The sequence below is a fragment of the Bos indicus x Bos taurus genome, chromosome 19 (genome assembly GCF_003369695.1).
Source record: "Bos indicus x Bos taurus breed Angus x Brahman F1 hybrid chromosome 19, Bos_hybrid_MaternalHap_v2.0, whole genome shotgun sequence".
Taxonomy (NCBI): Eukaryota; Metazoa; Chordata; class Mammalia; order Artiodactyla; family Bovidae; genus Bos; species Bos indicus x Bos taurus.
In genome coordinates this window covers 37,923,746-37,943,527 of record NC_040094.1, presented here as the reverse complement: position 1 = coordinate 37,943,527, position 19,782 = coordinate 37,923,746, and the positions used below count along the sequence as shown (strand labels likewise).

Genomic DNA, 19,782 nt, shown 5'->3' with positions numbered 1-19,782 from the left:
ATCCCACCTCCGCCTGCTGCCCCACGTCCGAGAGTTCGCTGATTGGTCCGTCCGGAAGGGGGCTGGTTCTCCGGTACCGCCAATGACAAGATGCAGAAAAGGGGAGCGTCACACCCAGTCCCAGGTAGTATGCAAATACTATGTCACGTGACGTCAAGCAAAGTGGGGGCGGGGCCGGGGCCGGGGCCGGGGCCGAGGCCGGGTGTAAGATGGAATAAAGCAGTAGTGAAATCATCTTGGGGAGCTGGGAGGAGTGTCAAACTTTCAGCAATTGAGTCCCGGTAAGTATGAAGAAAGCAATAACTTCAAAAAGCATTACTTTTGGTTTAACCTAAAAACAGTTTAAAATCCTCATAGGATCTCAATGTTGCTTGCAAGCTCTAAAGTAAATTTCTACAAATTAATGAAAAGTTTGCATAATATTTGCATGCGATTTGCATTATATCCGTGAACTTAATAGCTACTGTGCCTCATGTGGCACCACATTTGTCTTTCTTCACATATCTAAGTCCTTACTTGGTGTTGGTCCAACCTAAAAACGCAGCTGCTAGCTTGTAAATTAAACTGAGACTGAAAAGGAGCAGAGTTGTCCATTCCAAGTCTGTTCAGCAGAGTGGAAAGAACAAAGTAACTGAGAAAGTTGAGCAAATCTACACAGTGACTCCATAACCAAATCCTGGTCTTCCCAGCTCATTGCTCTCTGACCTACAAGTCAAAATGAACCTGAATGGGCCACAAAGAGAATGCACGCCCTTGTGAAAATCACATGCTATAATATATACATGAGACGTTTGAGGGGAAGAAGCATTTAAGTTACTGCTTAAAATTGTTCTCTTCAAAAGAAAAAAAATTATTACTCTTGGTATTCATTAACCATTTTGTTCTCTTATGTGGAAAAAGTGAAAGGCAATCAATCCTAGATTGTCTGTGATAAGGGACCATCCAAATAATTAGATAATTCCCTCCAGATTTATATTTAGCCATGATATCTATTTTTGATCTTGCTACAGATTTATCTTTCTATTTCTGTTTTTTCCCAGTTTAATGTTAAAATGAAAGTATTCCCTGAAGCCATACTAACTATTAATAATCAGAAAAAAGGAGGTAATCTGGAAGCACGCTACAAGGCATTGAGAGGTCATTTTGGGGATTAAATATTGAAAGCAGATAATACCCAAAGTGGAAATTCAAGAGTTGGGTTAATATTAAAATCAGCCTATGTACAGAAAACAAATTGAGGATATGGAACACCCTAAAGAAAATTTTTCTTTGCAAAGAGTATATTCTTGCAGATTTTTTGTAAAATGTACTTTAAGATGATATTTGAAATCTTTTTTACTGACAGGGAGATGATGTACTCCTTTTCTATGAAGTGGACAACTTTACCAAAGGCAGATAGGAATGAACAAAAATTGATGAACTGATAAAAATTTAGTCTTAATAAATAACTCAATTAAAAAAAATCTTACAATTTATAACATTCCAGTTAGTTCAAAGTCTTCATGTATGTTTTTTTAATCCCCATGAAAATCTGGAAAAAGGAAACCATGATTTTTATTATGGTGCAGGTAGAGAAACTGAGGTCCAAAAAGGTGAATCTTTTTGATTCTTGACTCAGATCTCTATCAGATCTTAATAGACTACACTGCCTCATTATGGCACACTTTCATTAATAAAATCAGTAATAGTAGCAGCTAACATTCACAGAGTTTCTTTCTCCATAACAGGTATATCCTAAGTACCATGCATACATTGCCTCATTTAATTCTCATGAGCATACCTATGAGATGGGTATTATCTCCTCTTCATGGAGGCTTCTGAAAGAAGCAAGATTGCTTACTGCCCAAGGTTACTCAGGCAGCCTGACTCCAGAGATGAACTCCTAATCTCTGTTATTATAAAACTTTCTTATAAACAAAAAAGGATTACTATTTACATTTTACATAAAGAGTCTCCAAAGATACAGTTTGGCTGAGATGTTAAAATTAACACTTGTCTTGTACTTCATAGCTTTCACACACACCATCTCATTTAATTTTCACAAGTGCGTAATAGGTAGACTATTATATGTACAATAGGTAGAAAATGAAAATATTATTGTCCCTATTTTACAGAAAGCTAAGTCCCAGAGGCTTAGATGACTTGCCCAAGATTGTCCACTTAATAAATGGCAGACCCAGGACAAACATCTTAGGTCTTTTGACTTCAGATTCAAGTATTTTCTCAACACACACTAAACTTCTGGACAATTAACTTGCCTGATAGCCAAAGTGTGGGCCAGTTGGCCTCTTAAAATCTATTCTTGCCTGACAACTTTGTCCATTTTAGGACACAACATGTAAATTCTCAGGCAGTCTTAGAAGATGATGTGTGATTTTTACTGGTTGGGCCATATGGTGTGTGTTACAGGTAAAAGCCCGGAGTGAGGAATCTTGAAATACTTTGGAGAAATGACTTCCTTTCTCTGACCCAGAATCAACTGTGCTTTATCAACCTGATAGAGTTGTTCTAAAGAGAAAATGCCATATTATTGGGCAGTGGCATTCTTCCCTGGGATAGAAGAGGGCAGTCTCAAGGATATGGAGTTTAAATTTCATTTTAAAGCCAAAGTACCAAGAATAGAGGCCCTAGACAGTGGCAGAAGAGTTGGTGGAGGTGGCACAGCAGCTGAAGAACTGGATCTTCTGAATCCAGAGAGTCGTGTTCCTTCTTGATAAGCTGGCTAAAGACACTAAGATGGCCCAGCTGGAGGAATGCGAAGACAGGCGTGCAGAGGAGATCCCTGTCCTCTCCTTACCCCAGGTATCATGCCCAAGCAGCTGTCTCTCATTCCCTTCTCTATCACTGGTTGCTTCTCCTGGCATGGACATGATGGGAGGATAAAGACCTCATCTGAAGATCAACTCCTGTCTGTTTCCTCTAATTAAAGAAGCCAGAGTTTACGACTTCCCTGGTGGTCCAGTGACTAAGACTCCATGCTCCCAATGCAGGGGGCCTGGGTTCAATCCCTGGCCAGGGAACTCGATCCCATGTGCTTCAACTAAAGAACCTGCATGCTGCAACTATGACCCCACATAGCCAAATTAAAAAAAACATTCTTTTAAAAAGGAAGAAGCAGCCAGGGTTTGGGGGAGAGTGCGTGCTGCCAAAGGGAGGTTGCCTTAAAAGCATCTTCTAGCTTCAAGAAAACCTTTTCATTGTCTCTCTGTCATCTTTATCAACCTGATTGTTACCAATTAATTTGCTTGTCACAAATTTATTGAAATGACCACTATGTGCCAGACACAGAGCTAGGCACTATGGAATGACAATAATATTCAGAGACATACTTCCTATTCTGGAGTTCATAACCCAGCAGGCCTTGGAGCCTGTAAGCAGAAGTGGTCTAGAGACATGTTCTGGGTGCTGCTTTCAGGGAGGTTGGTTGCAGGCACTCAAAAACATCAAAAGTGGAGGATTATGTAAAGTAATTAGCCTCCAATTAAAATAAATAAATTTAAATTTTAAAAAAAGTGGAGGATTACATACACCAAGTATATCAATAAATTATTTTTCATCTATGGGAGAATTATTTTCCTCAGAAGGTTCCAACAGCAAATGCTCAGCCTCTTGATCCTAGCCTGCTCTTGGGATGTCCACAGCTGTCACAAATAAATGAGGACTCAAATTATTTTTCCTACAAGTATGGGGTCAGAGGTATAGCCCTTTCCCAAGTAGTCCCTATAAGGCCTGGGGTCTTAAAAGCTGCAGATGTCTGAAGGGCTACCAAGGATGAAAGGCTTTGGAGATTGCTAGATCAGAGGATCTGTAGGATCCACTAGCTACTGAATTAAGAGAAGGTTGGGTTGTCATAGTCAAGAGAAGCTTTCCAGTTCTGAAGGTGCCGTCTGGCCCTACTTCTGGGGCACCTTGATCCTTTACCCTGTACATTTATGCCACAATAACCAACAAGAATGGAAATTTCAAATCACCATTTTTATTCTCTAGAATCTGATACTCAGGAGCAATTGTTCAGCAAAGATTAGAGAAGTCTTGATATTCCTTGGTACCTGGGACTATCTCTGAACTTCCTGGTAAATGTATAAGTACTTCCATCTTTGGCCCCTGGGTTCCAAAGTAATAAAGGCAAAAAATAAAATGACGCAGAAACACAGTGTCTTTTTCTGACCTACCTCATTCCCTCAGCCTCTGTCTGAAATGTCAGGCCTGGTTCCTCAGGGAACGAGATCCTGAGGAAATGGGGTCAGAGCTGAAGGAGCAGAGCAGCCTTAGAGGGATTGAGAAGGAGTGTTGAGGGAATGAATGAGGTTATGGGAACAGAGTAGGGAGGGGGGCTAGCCCTCAACATCTCTCCCACTCTGGGGGCCTCCCTTTCCTGCATCCCTGCCCTATTACTCCCAGGATAACTGTGGCCTGGATTTTGACCTTCGGGGCTCTGCCTGACACACTTTGTGCCTTGCTGCGGCCCACCACTTTCTGTCTTCTGCTTAGTTCTCTCACTTGTTCATTCTCCATCTCTCAGACTGGATAATGTTCACTCCTTAACTCTTCTTTTCCTCTCAGTGGGAATCAACTTTTCTTGCTAAACTGCAGCGTTTTAAAACTGAAGTTTCCTCATCCTTAACAATAAAGGATTTGTTACATTTTAGAATTAAAAAAAAAAAAAAAGTCAAAGTGTTAGTCACTCAGTCTTGTCCAACTCTTTGTGACCCCCATGGACAGTTCAGGGTCCTCTGGAACTCTCCAGGCAAAGAATACTGGATTGGGTAGCCATTCCCTTCTCCAGGGGATCGTCCTGACCCATAGGTAAAGGGTAAATGTGACATCAAAATGGGTAAATGAGACATCAAAATTTTGGTATACAGGACCTAGTGGTACTCCATGAAAAGTACAAAGACCCATTAGAGACTGTGTATGATCAGTCTAGTCCCTTCATTTTACAAATGGAGAAGTGGGTTTCAAGACAAGGGAAGGACTTGGTAGAGGTCAGTTGGCAAATAAGAGGCAGGACAGAAGACCAGGGCTCCTGCATCCTGGTCAGTGTTACCTCAAAACATAAATAACTTCCAAAAGAATTTATAGAGAATACTGTTCAGAAATAAAAGGGAATAAACTACTGATATATGTTACAATGTGGATGGACCTTAAAAACAATATGCTAAGTAAAAGGAGCCAGATACAAAAGACCACATATTATATGATTCCATTTATGTGAACTATCTAGAAAAGGCAAATTTATAGAGAAAACAGATCAGAGGTTGCCTCCAGCTGAGAGTAGAAGCAGGGATTATCTGCAAACAGGCACAGTGGAACTTTTTGGGGTGATGGAAATGATCCAAAACTGGAATATGCTGATGGTTGCACAACTCTATAAACTTTAAAAAATCATAGAATTATACACGTATACTAAGTGAATTTTATGGTATATGATTTATGCCTCAATCAAGCTGCTTTTAAAAAAGGATTTATGTATGTTTATGGATGAGAGATCCCTGATGTGTGTCAGTTCAGTTCAGTTCAGTTGCTCAGTCGTGTCCGACTCTTTGCGACCTCATGTATCACAGCACGCCAGGCCTTCCTGTCCCTCACCAACTCCCGGAGTTACCCAGACTCACATCCATTGAGTCAGTGATGCCATCCAGCCATCTCATCCTCTGTCGTCCCCTTCTCCTCCTACCCTCAAACCGTCCCAGCATCAGAGTCTTTTTCCAATGAGTCAACTCTTCGCATGACGTGGCCAAAGTACTGGAGTTTCAGCTTTAGCATCATTCCTTCCAAAGAAATCCCAGGGCTGATCTCCTTCAGAATGGACTGGTTGGATCTCCTTGCAGTCCAAGGGACTCTCAAGAGTCTTCTCCAACACCACAGTTCAAAAGCATCAATTCTTCGGCGCTCAGCCTTCTTCACAGTCCAACTCTCACATCCATACGTGACCACAGGAAAAACCATAGCCTTGACTAGATGGACCTTTGTTGGCAAAGTAATGTCTCTGCTTTTGAATATGCTATCTAGGTTGGTCATAACTTTCCTTCCAAGGAGTAAGCGTCTTTTAATTTCATGGCTGCAGTCACCATCTGCAGTGATTTTGGAGCTCCCAAAAATAAAGTCTGACACTGTTTCCACTGTTTCCCCATCTATTTCCCATGAAGTGATGGGACCGGATGCCATGATCTTCGTTTTCTGAATGTTGAGCTTTAAGCCAACTTTTTCACTCTCCACTTTCACTTTCATCAAGAGGCTTTTTAGTTCCTCTTCACTTTCTGCCATAAAGGTGGTGTCATCTGCATATCTGAGGTTATTGATATTTCTTCCGGCAATCTTGATTCCAGCTTGTGTTTCTTCCAGTCCAGCATTTCTCATGATGTACTCTGCATATAAATAAGCAGGGTGACATTATACAGCCTTGACGTACTCCTTTTCCTATTTGGAACCAGTCTGTTGTTTCATGTCCAGTTCTAACTGTTGCTTCCTGACCTGCATACAGATTTCTCAAGAGGCAGATCAGGTGGTCTGGTATTCCCATCTCTTTCAGAATTTTCCACAGTTTATTGTGATCCACACAGTCAAAGGCTTTGGCATAGTCAATAAAGCAGAAATAGATGTTTTTCTGGAACTCTCTTGCTTTTTCCATGATCCAGAGGATGTTGGCAATTTGATCTCTGGTTCCTCTGCCTTTTCTAAAACCAGCTTGAACATCAGGAAGTTCACGGTTCACATATTGCTGAAGCCTGGCTTGGAGAATTTTGAGCATTACTTTACTAGCGTGTGAGATGAGTGCAATTGTGTAGTAGTTTGAGCATTCTTTGGCATTGCCTTTCTTTGGGATTAGAATGAAAACTGACCTTTTCCAGTCCTGTGGCCACTGCTGAGTTTTCCAGATTTGCTGGCATATTGAGTGCAGCACTTTCACAGCATCATCTTTCAGGATTTGAAATAGCTCCACAGGAATTCCATCACCTCCACTAGCTTTGTTCGTAGTGATGCTTTCTAAGGCCCACTTGACTTCACATTCCAGGATGTCTGGCTCTAGGTCAGTGATCACACCGTCGTGATTATCTGGGTCGTGAAGATCTTTTTTGTACAGTTCTTCTGTGTATTCTTGCCACCTCTTCTTAATATCTTCTGCTTCTGTTAGGTCCATACCATTTCTGTCCTTTATCGAGCCCATCTTTGCATGAAATGTTCCCTTGGTATCTCTAATTTTCTTGAAGAGATCTCTAGTCTTTCCCATTCTGTTGTTTTCCTCTATTTCTTTGCATTGATCGTTGAGGAAGGCTTTCTTATCTCTTCTCGCTATTCTTTGGAACTCTGCATTCAGATGCTTATATCTTTCCTTTTCTCCTTTGCTTTTTGCTTCTCTTCTTTTCACAGCTATTTGTAAGGCCTCCCCAGACAGCCATTTTGCTTTTTTGCATTTCTTTTCCATGGGGATGGTCTTGATCCCTGTCTCCTGTACAATGTCACGAACCTCAGTCCATAGTTCATCAGGCACTCTATCAGATCTAGTCCCTTAAATCTATTTCTCACTTCCACTGTATAATCATAAGGGATTTGATTTAGGTAATGTGTGTCAGACCCTGCTAATCTTTTAAGGGAACATTTCATGAAAAAGATATACCTACCCCTATGATATCCATGTGCCAGCAAATTTGGAAAACTCAGCAGTGGCCACAGGACTGGAAAAGGTCAGTTTTCATTCTAATCCCAAAGAAAAGCAATGCCAAAGAATGCTCAAACTACCGCACAATTGCACTCATCTCACACGCTAGTAAAGTAATGCTCAAAATTCTCCAAGCCAGTCTTCAGCAATACGTGAACCGTGAACTTCCAGATGTTCAAATTGGTTTTAGAAAAGGCAGAGGAACCAGAGATCAAATTGCCAACATCCTCTGGATCATGGAAAAAGCAATAGAGTTCCAGAAAAACATCTATTTCTGCTTTATTGACTATGCCAAAGCCTTTGACTGTGTGGATCACAATAAACTGTGGAAAATTCTGAAAGAGATGGAATACCAGACCCTCTGACCTGCCTCTTGAGAAATCTGTATGCAGGTCAGGAAGCAACAGTTAGAACTGGACATGAAACAACAGACTGGTTCCAAATAGGAAAAGGAGTACGTCAAGGCTGTATAATGTCACCCTGCTTATTTAACTTATATATGCAGAGTACATCATGAGAAATGCTGGACTGGAAGAAACACAAGCTGGAATCAAGATTGCCAGGAGAAATATCAATAACCTCAGATATGCAGATGACACCACCCTTATGGCAGAAAGTATAGAGGAATTAAAAAGCCTCTTGATGAAAGTGAAAGTGGAGAGTGAAAAAGTTGGCTTAAAGCTCAACATTCAGAAAACGAAGATCATGGCATCTGGTCCCATTACTTTATGGGAAATAGATGGGGAAACAGTGTCAGACTTTATTTTTGGGAGCTCCAAAATTACTGAAGATGGTGACTGCAGCCATGAAATTAAAAAATGCTTACTCCTTGGAAGGAAAGTTATGGCCAACCTAGATAGCATATTAAAAATCAGAGATATTACTTTGCCAACAAAGATCCATCGAGTCAAGGCTATGGTTTTTCCAGTGGTCATGTATGGATGTAAGAGTTGGACTGTGAAGAAAGCTGGGCACCGAAGAATTGACGCTTTTGAACTGTGGTGTTGGAGAAGACTCTTGAGAGTCCCTTGGACTGCAAGGAGATCCAACCAGTCTATCCTGAAGGAGACCAGTCCTAGGTATTCATTGGAAGGACTGATGCTGAGGCTGAAACTCGAAAACTTTGGCCGCCTTATGCAAAGAGTTGACTCATTGGAAAAGACCCTGAAGTTGGGAGGGATTGGGGGCAGGAGGAGAAGGGGACGACAGAGGATGATATGGCTGGATGGCATCACCGACTCGATGCACATAAATTTGGGTGAACTCCAGGAGTTGATGATGGACAGGGAGGCCTGGCGTGCTGAGATTCATGGGGTCACAAAGAGTTGGACACAACTGAGCTACTGAACTGAACTGATGATATCCCTAAAAGGTCACTGTGAGACACAAAAGATTTGGTTCTTTGACTTATGAAATATCCAGGTTAGCATTCTTCTTAAGTGTCCTCCTCACTAAAATATTGAAGTTTCTTGAGGAGAACAGGCATGTCTTGGTCCTCAGTCTAATGACTACATCCAGCACTATGACCAGCATGCAGATATTGCTTCACAAAAAGCAAATTAAACTTTAGTTCTGCAGTGTCATGTGATTATGGGTACCTTGAGGGACCATCTTTTTAGAGCAGCACCTTGGTGGGAACAGTTTGCATCCCCCACATATGACTCTCCCAGGTCCTTTAGAGATCAGTCTCTGGAGAGGAAATGCTGGTTGTGTATATCCTTAGAAGACTGTGTATAGACCAAAAGACCTATTCATTTCACACCACTTTAGACTTCTCTCTTCCCCACCATTGTTCCCATTTACCTTATCCAGGTCAGCCTCAAAAATACAATAACCCCTGGGCAAATAAGCTACAATACTCTAAACATTCTTCATCTAATTTCACATCTAATCCTCTCCCTTACCCTCACACCATGTACCAAATGAAGAATCAAGTACCATAAAATCCAGTTCAAAGATACTATAAATGTAACAGAAGAGACAAGTGATGTGAAAGTTGAGCTGTAGTTTGATTTCCTTCAGACCTAGGACATAGGCTCAGAAATTATTTTCAGAGCCAAGAATATTATCTAAAAGGCTTTTGTAATAGATAACTGTAAAATATCACTACAGATGTGTCCGCAGTTTTATCTTTTGTGCTTTGGAGATGATATTCCCCCTCAGTTCAGTTCAGTCGCTCAGTCATGTCCGACTCTTTGCAACCTCATGGACTGCAGCACACCAAGCTGCCCTGTCTACCGTCTTCATCATCAACTTCCAATCAGACCTCACTTCCTGCAAGCACTCCTCAGCTAATCCTGCAAGACAGTAATGATGCCTCCAGGACTTAGGTGTTTGGCCCATTATTTGGCCCATGCTTACTTAGCAGCATGAGTAGCTTCATAATTCCTCTTCTGTCATTTTATATGTTTGTCCTTTCTCCCCAATTATTTTTTTTAAATTAATTAACTTACTTTTGGTTGTGCTGGATCTTTGTTGCTTCGCACAAGCTTTAGTTGCTCTGGGTTTCGGCGAGCTGGGGCTCCTTTTCATTGTGGAGCATGCATCTCACTGTGTTGGCTTTTCATCGTGGAGCACAGGTTCTAGGCCTGCGGGCTTCAGTAGTAGCAGCATGTGGGCTTGGGAGTTGCGGCTAGAGGGCCCTAGAGCCCAGGCTCAGTAGTTGTGGCACATGGGCTTAGTTGCCCCGAGGCATGTGGAATCTTCCCCGACCAGGGATCGAACCCATACCCTTACACTGGCAAGCGGATTCTTATCCACTGAGCCACCAAGGAAGTCCCCTTTCTCCCCAGTTCCAAGCAAAGGAACACATTTGCTCTGTTATTTCTTGTCAGTTACTAGGGCATGCCACTGCATCTGGCAATGTTGGGGCAAAGTTGATTATTTACATATTTGTTTTTCCAACTGTTTATGATCACTCCTGTAGGTTGAGGCTAAAAGTCCTGCAGACTAAAAGCAGGGAAGGCTTCAGGTTCTGTGAAGTCTAAGGCTCATACCACTTGAGGCTTCCTCAAGTTAAATAGTAAAATAATTATAGAATTAGGAATAAGGACTTGGAAGGGTTCTGTGCAAGTGAGGGGCTCTGACTCTTGAGTTTCATTAGCTTCATTGTATCTGTTTCTTACTGAAAAATGAAGTTATATCTCATCCAGCTCTTAAGCCCTGATTGATTAGGTGCCTCTTCCTGGCTTTTCCTATGGGTATCCTATATGCAGCAGATCTTTTCCACAAGATGCACCTCGCTCAATAAAATGGCCTTAGCAGCCGGGTCTCTCTATCTGGTGAAAAACTCCCAAAAGACTGTACTGACACTCCCCACACTCAGTAACTTGGTAGCACTTAGAATAATGCTTCTTCCAGAGCAGGTGATTTCTTGCTGTGCATGGTGGAGGGGGAGGTCCTTGTACCCAATTCTTCCTGGAAGACCCTGATGGCTGTAAGCTCAAGGGGTGATGTTGTGCAGCAGAAGGGCCTGGAATGTTCCAGTACATTCCACCAGTGGCCTCTGTAACCCCTGCTTCCATTCAACTTAGGCAAAGGCCTGGTAGTCTACAAAATAGTGTGTATTTTCCTTGGTCTGGCTTCTTCCATGACAGTCTGATAGCATCACACAAGTTGGTACCTTCCCTGGAAGCTCCATCCAATTCTCTGATCTACTGGTGTTTGCCTAGAATGTCAAGCCAGATTCTAGATCTCAACCCTGTCAATTTTTTGGCTATATACACCAAATTTTGATTTCTTCCCCAAATAGGTTAGAAATCCTGGGATCTCTGAATCAGTGGTGAGTCTGTGTTCCTCAGAATGCCCACGAAGCTTGTGCCACCTGAGGAGACACTAACATCAAGGCCCCAGGAAGAAAGCAATATACTCAGGATGCTATAGGCCATGTGCCCTGGCCAAAAGACATAGAAGAATACCACTTCTACTTACTGGGAGCTTCCTATAGGCTAAGTAATTTGCCCACATAATATTATTTAACTCTTAGTCACAGTTATTATATCCTATAAGTAGACATAACTATCCCCAGTTCACAGGTGAGAAAACTGAGACTCAGAAAGGTTAAGAAGTGTATTGAAGGGTATGCAGCTAGAGAAGACAGGTCCATCTGCCTTCAAAGACTATGTCTATAACCATTACGGAGGGGCTCAAAGGACTAAGTCAGAGGGATGCAGACCTGGAGGTCCACTCCTTATCCAGAAATTGAAGGTCAGAGTTAGGAAGACAGTCCAGATTGGTCATGCTATAATCCACTTCCCTGCCTCCCAGTCACTTCCCTGGGTCCTAAACTCCCTAGAACTCTGACTTTGTTTATATTGCAGAGAAGCAATGCTCAGAAATTATGGAGGTGATTCTGGCAGGTTCCAGCTGTTCTTGGTGAGGGAGTTGGAACATTTTTTGGAACTTCTTGACAAAAGCATGTCTCTTGTTCAGTGGACTAAATGCACTTCCTTTCTCCAAGTTTTCCCTACCTTAGAGAAAGAGAGAGAGATGGGGAAGCTGGGGGATTTCCATTAAGGAGAAACCAGAGACGATCAAAGGAGGAGGAGGGTGGTGCTGCCCTTTAAGAAAGCCGGCCAGAGCTCTGGAACTGGGACTCTTAAGAAACTTCTGTAATGTGCCAAGTAAAGTGAGAAAGCTCTTCGTGGGGTCAAAAGAGAAGCTACCAGAGGAGGCCCCACGGAAGACTTGGCAGAAGAGAGTGGGAAAGAGGTAAGAATCTATCCAGGACCAAAAGTGTGTTTTAATTCTGAACCCACCAAAACCAAAAAAAAAAGAAAAGGACTCATGCCTTGACTCCCTACTTCTGGGCTGGGGCAGCCAAATAAGGGGAACTCTTGCTGGACTGTGCTCTCCATCTTGACAGAAAACACGGCTGCACTGCCTGCTCAGCCTGCCAGAGCACTGCTGGAGAGAGCCACCAACCACTGCATTTGGTTGATAAATGATGGGCACCCCTGCCTGCTGCCCATTCTTGTTTTCTCCCTGCTTAGTTTGCAGCCTTCTGCCTGCTGGGGAGCCCCAGAGTAGGGGTGGGGAGAGAAGGGTCCTCCAGACAATATTAATACTCAGTGATTTATAGGCTGCTATAAGGGGAGGAGGGAAGTCAGAGGCGACAAGCCCCTGGGACTAGTTTCCATAACACATCAGCGTATCACTGACAAGAGTCAAATTATTTTTGTGATGCCTATGCCTTCAGGCCCATCTTTGAAAGACACAGCCCTTACCCTGCTGGTACCAGATAGGATGAGACCAGCAGAGCTGGCTGGAACAAGGCTAATGAACATACAACCAAGTCCGCAACCTTTACTTTAAGCCACACACTGCTGGGAGAGGGAAGAAATAAGTGAGGTCGAGCAGCTCAATAGCTGTTTTTGGAGGATTTATTTTTTTAATGTGCAAGAATTCTTTTGAACCCTCCATGGTTGTAAGAAAAACTGTTTGAAATGTCCCCACTTAAGGGGCCTGAGGTTAAGTGCCAGGGATGGAAGGCTAAATGCCAGGGATGCTGCTTGCAAGGATTCTTGGGACTGGGGCTAATGGCCTCCCTGCTGTGGGCTCAGGAATACCAGCCCCAGGCTCTGGTTGCCCTGAGAGATGCAGCCATTTTTATTTCTGTTTGAAGGGCATCATCTTCTGGGTTTTTCCCTTCTTTGGTGAAAACCAGAGTAGAATATGCCCATGGAACCAACAGGGCATGTGCCCAAGAGTCTGGAGGGCACTGGAGATAACAGTGTTAGGCAGGGTGAGATCAATGCTTTATATAGCTTAGAGTTTGGTCCCTGCTGGTGGAGAGACGATGCATTTTGTGGGAGTGCATAGTAATTGCCCTTCATAAGGATGATCTCAAAAGGTCAAGGGATGGGCCCTGAATAGCCCTAATGTCCCTGAAACAATCTATTGTATAGCTATTGTCCATACATGTAAAGGAGCCCTTCTTGACCCTATTCATACTTTTCTGCCTCTGAGATTTCCCAAGTGAAAAACTGTATTCTACTTTATCCCCAGACCCACGTCTACCTCTTTCAAGCTTCAACAAAATAGTTCAACATACGTTTCTTGAGCTCCTACTATGTGCCAGACATCATGCTAGGTGCTGGGGATATAGAGATAAATAACACACAGTCTCTTCTCTGGGGAGTCCATAGTCTAGTTTTCAAAAAATTTTCCTTTGCACTGATTTTGGGGATTTAGTAAATAAATCTGTACTTATCTCCTTTATAGTTTCACATGGATGGATCAGAGCCTCAGCCTCCATCTTTCCACAGCGTTTAAGATTTTGCCTCATATGGTAACTTCCACTTTCCTCTTGACCAATTTAGAAGTTTCTTTGGACTCTGATATGTCTTAGGAATTGAGTGACTATAATTAGATACTATATAGACACATCTACAAATGCTATATGCATGCGGGTACAAGAGTAATGTTATGTTTTCTAACTTCCTTCATTTATTATTATTACTGCCATTTTTTTCATACATCCAATAGTTGCTAAGTGCCTGTTAAGTGCTATGTACCTTCCTAGGTGCTGAGAATGCAGTGGTAAGTAAAATGGACACTGCTTTCATGAAACCTTTAGGGTATGCATTGGGAGGACAGAAGGCAAAGGATCTAGATTAAACAGACATACAAATAGATATATAATTATAAACTGAGACAACTGGTATGAAGAAAAATGCAGGGTACTGTAACAGTATAGAAATGAGGGCTTTGGTCTAATCTAGAAGCTTTGGGGAAATAGTTCCCTGAGGAAATGACATTTGACTTTAGATCTGAAGGATTAGTAGAAAGAGGTGAAGAAGAAAATGAGGGAAGAAATTTCCAGTCAGCGTAAAGAGTATGTGCAAAGGTCCTGAGGTGGAAGGAACCAGGGCAGGAGGGTCAATGAGGTTAAAACACAGAGAATGAGGTTGTATGGAATAGGCTGGAGAATTAACCAGAGGGCAGATAATGCAGGGAAGGTCATGATAGTTGGACTAGGCCTTTTTGAAGCCCTCTCTTTCCTTCCAGGCCTATCTTTGGAGAATATAGTCAGGCCAGGTAAGAATTTCAGTTTTATCCTACAGAAGACTATGGAACCAAAGTCTTTATAGAATAGCTCATTTCCCTGGATTATTAATGCTACTTATATTTGTCTTGAAGGAGAACAGTAATGACTATTAGGAACTTTTACGAACTATTAGGAACTTTCCCAGTTTCCTGGCAGGGTGTGGCTACATGTCTGGCTGGCCCTCTGAAGGCCCAAAGCTGATGAACCAGCCCCAGCCTGGCAACCCTCAGGCAAGGGATGGCCCCTGTCAGTGTGGACAGAGGGGCAAGGGTGGAGGGTGGGTGGAGTGCTTTGCTTGAGGTATCTACTCTACAGTGACATTTGGAAGAGCCCCAAGACTACGGCTCTTGTTCCCTGATAAGTGTATCACATGCACACCCCCATTGAAATGGTCTTGCCACCCTTCCTACAGCAGCTGTGTGCCCCACCCCATCTGGGGAAGGCCTCTGGATAAGATCTCTGACTCTGCCCAGAACCTGAGGTCTTGGCCTTCTGAGTTCAGGCTTTAGTACTGTCTGGAGCCATGTATATACATATTTCTGATAGTTTTCCAGAGTTATTAATGGAAGCCATGGGAGAATAGGGTCAAGATGGTTGGATTGGGCCTTTCTGAAGCCCTCTCTTTCCTTCTGAGCCTATCTTTGGAGAATATGCTCTGGTGTAGTGACATCTACCGGCAAGGCTAGGCAGGAAAGAAAATGACCAGATGCCCACTCATCTCCAGGTAATTTCCAAACTAGTAAGAAAATCATCCTTCACCCCTGAGATTGGGTTGGATCAGTAACGTCAGTTGGTTAGAGCAAGACTAAGACATCCAAGGTTGTGAGTCTGGACCATGTATGTGCTGATTTACCTTAAATAGAGAAATTATTTTCCTAGTTGTAGCTTGCATCCCTCACCCTGGCAGTTGATTCACATTTGGGGACAATTAGTCACAAGGGAGATTGACTAAGCATATGTAAGTGACTCAGAGAAACCCATTCCTAGCCCCTATTCTGGGGAAAACATCTCCCAACAAATGAAATGACCCTTAGTTTACAAATGGCATAATGCAGGATCATTTTGCATCTTCCTGAAATTGACTGGCTTGTGAATTTTTTTTTTCTTCTGGGACTCAATTTCTCCTAGGTAATCAGGAAAATAGTGTCTGTAAGCCATCTTCAAAGTTTCTGTAGTGGGCAAGAGTGACTACAGCTTTTAAAGTTGCTCCTCAGTTCTTGCTGAGGAAAGACATAACCTGCTTCCTCACTGCTTTTACCCATGTCATCTACACATTCTGTTCATAATCTCATTCTCTTTCTCAATAGCATGCATACTTGACAAAGACTTTACCACTAGAGATAATAGAGAAGCCAGAGAGAGTGAGGAGAAACTACCAGATAAATCATTATGAAGCAAATGTTCTCCTTTCTCAATAACATGGACTCAATAGCTGAATGTGGCTCAGACAAAGCATCTGTCTCTCCGTCTTTCAAACTTAAAAAGAAAATCATCAAGACCTCAGTAGAGAAATGAGTAATGCACGGGATTTCATGGAAGAGGAAACAGGACTAGTAAATAAACACATGAAGACTGAAGTCCATCCTAACTAGAAATAAAATGAAAAGCACATTTGAGGTGCACTTTTCTTTCTTTTTTTTAACTAAACTTGCAAGATTTTATTAAGTGGTAACACTCAGTTCTGGGAACATCTTAAAATTGGTATCCTCCCACAAGGATGGTGACACTTTAAATTTGGACAAGTCTTTGGGGAAAAAAAATCAATGTAGAAGAGGTAGAAATAAAAACAGGGAGAGCTAAGATGCATGCAGACACTCACTGCATCATTATCTGACTTAAAAGAACCTCAATAATCCCAAACAGAGCACGTTATGTCACAGGGCCACATTACAACATTACACAGCAATTACAATTATGATTACGAGGACTACAGAGAAACAAGGAGATATTAAGAATGTGTAAAAAATATGGAATTTCATGTAAGCAATGAGTGCATCTATGCAAAATGTGTACATATAATAAAATGTATGCATGTGGAGAAAAATTGGAAGGCAATATGCAAACAATAAAAATAGCTCTATAGCAGCAGTGAGATTAAGGATGTTTTATTTTTTCAAACATTTATTTAGTGTTATTATACTGGATTAATAACTTTTGAAAAGGTGGAGAGGGTTGGTGCAGGTGTACGTCATACTCCCCCAGCCCCCACTATTACACACTGGTCCTAAATCGACAGCTCTAGGAGGAAAAGACCTGTCTGTTTATTCACAGAGTACACTCAGCTCCTACCCAATGCATAGCACTTATCAGATGCTCGATAAATATTAGTTGAATGAATAAATGAAAATAACTTCAGTCTAAAACGTCTCAACCCGTGATCACTAAATACATTCTACCCTGGGAATAAAAAAGAATTTGGTTTTGCTGGAATAAAAAAACAAAACAAAACATGAAGGCCCATCCATAATGGCAATTCCCTGGTTTTCTTGATAAATGAATTTGGGCATAGAGAAACAGCGAGAGACAGTCTGTTAAAGCAAACCCAATTACCACCCAGGAACATATGTTGCCCTGAGGCCTCTGCTGCTATAACAACATTGTGTAACTATAACTACAGCCCTGGAGGGCTTTGCCCCTGTCAAATAAGGGAAAAGACGTCTTCATTGTATGAGGGCTTTGTGCTTAGATTGGCTTCCCTAGGGAGCTTGGATCAGAGAAGAGAGGTAGATAAGTGAAAGAAAGGGGGAAATGAAGGGCAGGAGTGGGAAAACTGCTACTCAATCAGGATCAGAGTGATCTTTTTTTTTAATTTGAGCAATTTTCAAAATGTACTTATTTGACTGTTGAGTTTTGGTGGTTATTTATAACCCCAGCTGCAGAGGCGGGGAACAGTGCCTGAGCTTGCTGGGATCTGTCCAATACCTTCCCCCAGGGTAGGGCTGGAGGTGGGTGTGGACAAGGTGATCCAAGAACCAAATTAACAAGTGGCCAAGAAGGTAAGAGAAGTCCCTGGCCTTATCTAGCAAAAGTAAGAAAAGAAGGAACCACAAATGATCTCACTGACTCTATTTTTTTTTTCAATTAAAAAAAACATATTTTCACTGATTCTATTTTTAAGGCAGCTGTAAATGAAAAGATTTTAATATGAATTATGGTCACATCAGCAAATTCTGAGATTTTCACAGAGGGATAGGGACTAGGTCAATACTTTTACTCAGAAGTTATGAGACTGGCCTGGCTACACTAGCGTTGTCTTTAAAAAGTCAAGGCCTGCTTCTTCACCTTACGGGACAGTTATTATGCACACAGAAGAAACTGCTGTCCTTAACCACTACTGGTCAGAAAGAGGCTTAGAGGAGAGAGGACGACTGGTTCTGTGCAAGTCTTTCCTAACCGAGCAACACCTGGCAGTGGCTACCCCATTTACCGAGCCCTTTTAGATGCCAGCAAGAAAGAAGCTGGAGATGATGAGGCCAGCCAGGCAAGGCTCCCAACCTTGAGGAACTCCTAGGCCTTTGAAACAAACAATGGACAACTATACTTTGTATTTGAAATATGGTATATATCATTTTACTGGCAAGGGGAACATCTGAAAGGAGATTGAGGGATATTTTAGGAAGTTTCAAATGTAACAGAGGAGAGGAGATACAGATATGAGGAAGAAAATTCACAAGAACATACACAAAAGATTATCCCTGCTACCCCTGCCCTGTTTGGTTCCTCCTCGACTCTGGGTAAGGTTATTATTATGGCAGCGTTCTGATTGGTCTCCTTGCCACTCTGATCAGTCCCCCTCACAGCTTCCAGAAACAGATCTCTAAAGTGCAAGCCTAATTGTGGGACTCCTCTGCTTAAAATCCTTTAGAGACTCCCCCTCACCTTTGGCCCAGGCTCCAGGACATTTAAATAGTTTCCCAAACCATTCCTGCCTCTTCTTTATGTCAGCCACTCCATATCTAGACATGCCTTCAGCCACCCACACACAGGGCTGCTCCACACCTCTGCTTTTGCACATGCTGTTCCCTTTGTAAGAAAGTCCTTCTTCTCCTTGTCTGCAGGCAAACTTATTTGTCCTAAAAGTTCACCTCCTCTATGCATACTTTCCTAAAGCTTCCAGATAAAATACATTTCCTCCTCTGTACCACTTTTGAACTTTGCTCATTTTTCTATTTTTCCATTACTGCTCTATTGTGTTTTGGAACAACAAGCTTACTGACCTAGGGAAACACGATGTTTTGTCTATCTTGCTTTGACTCAATACCTAATATATAATGCCTGGGTAATCATTCTGTATCTTTTGAATTAAGTGAAGCTCAATAGAAAAAAGCAAACAACCCACTGAGACCATATAAAGTTATAGTCACAAACATTAAGATGTTACAGCCATTACTAGGGTGACTGGAATAACAACAGCCATTTACTTAGCACTTACTCTATCAGGAATTGTGCTAAGCTCTTTATAACAATCATTTCCTTTAACCTTTATACCAACTCTTAAAGTGGCTATTTGTATCTCCACTTTATAGATGAGAAAACTGAGACACAGGTAAATTTTATAAATTGTCCACGAGCAATGCAGAGAGAAAGTGACAGAGCTGAAATTCAAATCTAAATCTGACATCAAAGCCCTGTATTGGACACTAGAAGAGCTGATGAATAAAATAAGTAGGAGTTATGTTCTTATTGCTTGTTAGGCACAGAGTGAGGGAAACAGCACATCTACCAAGTTGTATAAGAAAAAGTACCTATAAAGCAATAAGTGCAGAGTAACATATATCACTATGCCCTAATACCTTAGAAAGAAAAAGTCAGGAAAGACCTTCGGAAGAAAGTAAATATTAAACAAGGCTGAGAGATGCATCAAGGCAGGAAGAAAAGCCTGTATGAAAGTGTAAAGGCAAGAACAGTGGAGCTACCTATGTGAAGTCTGGCAGATGAGGACAGGACAACTGGTAAAAGGTAACTGAGCTGATGAAATCAACATCAGTTCCTGCTTTGGGTGATAACTGTGTCATGATGAAAATAACAAAGTAAAGATTATGTGTAGTTCAAAAAAAAAAAAGGAAGAGAGAAA

General features: G+C 41.9%; 1 long non-coding RNA gene across 1 annotated transcript; it reads left to right on the top strand.

Annotated features, from left to right (window-relative positions):
* The first annotated feature begins 189 nt into the window (after nucleotides 1–189).
* LOC113878597 lies at nucleotides 190–19,717 on the top strand. Its single transcript, XR_003507034.1, has 3 exons — nucleotides 190–281; nucleotides 12,120–12,370; nucleotides 16,016–19,717. It is a non-coding gene; the product is annotated as an uncharacterized LOC113878597 (long non-coding RNA).
* The last annotated feature ends 65 nt before the right edge of the window (nucleotides 19,718–19,782 follow it).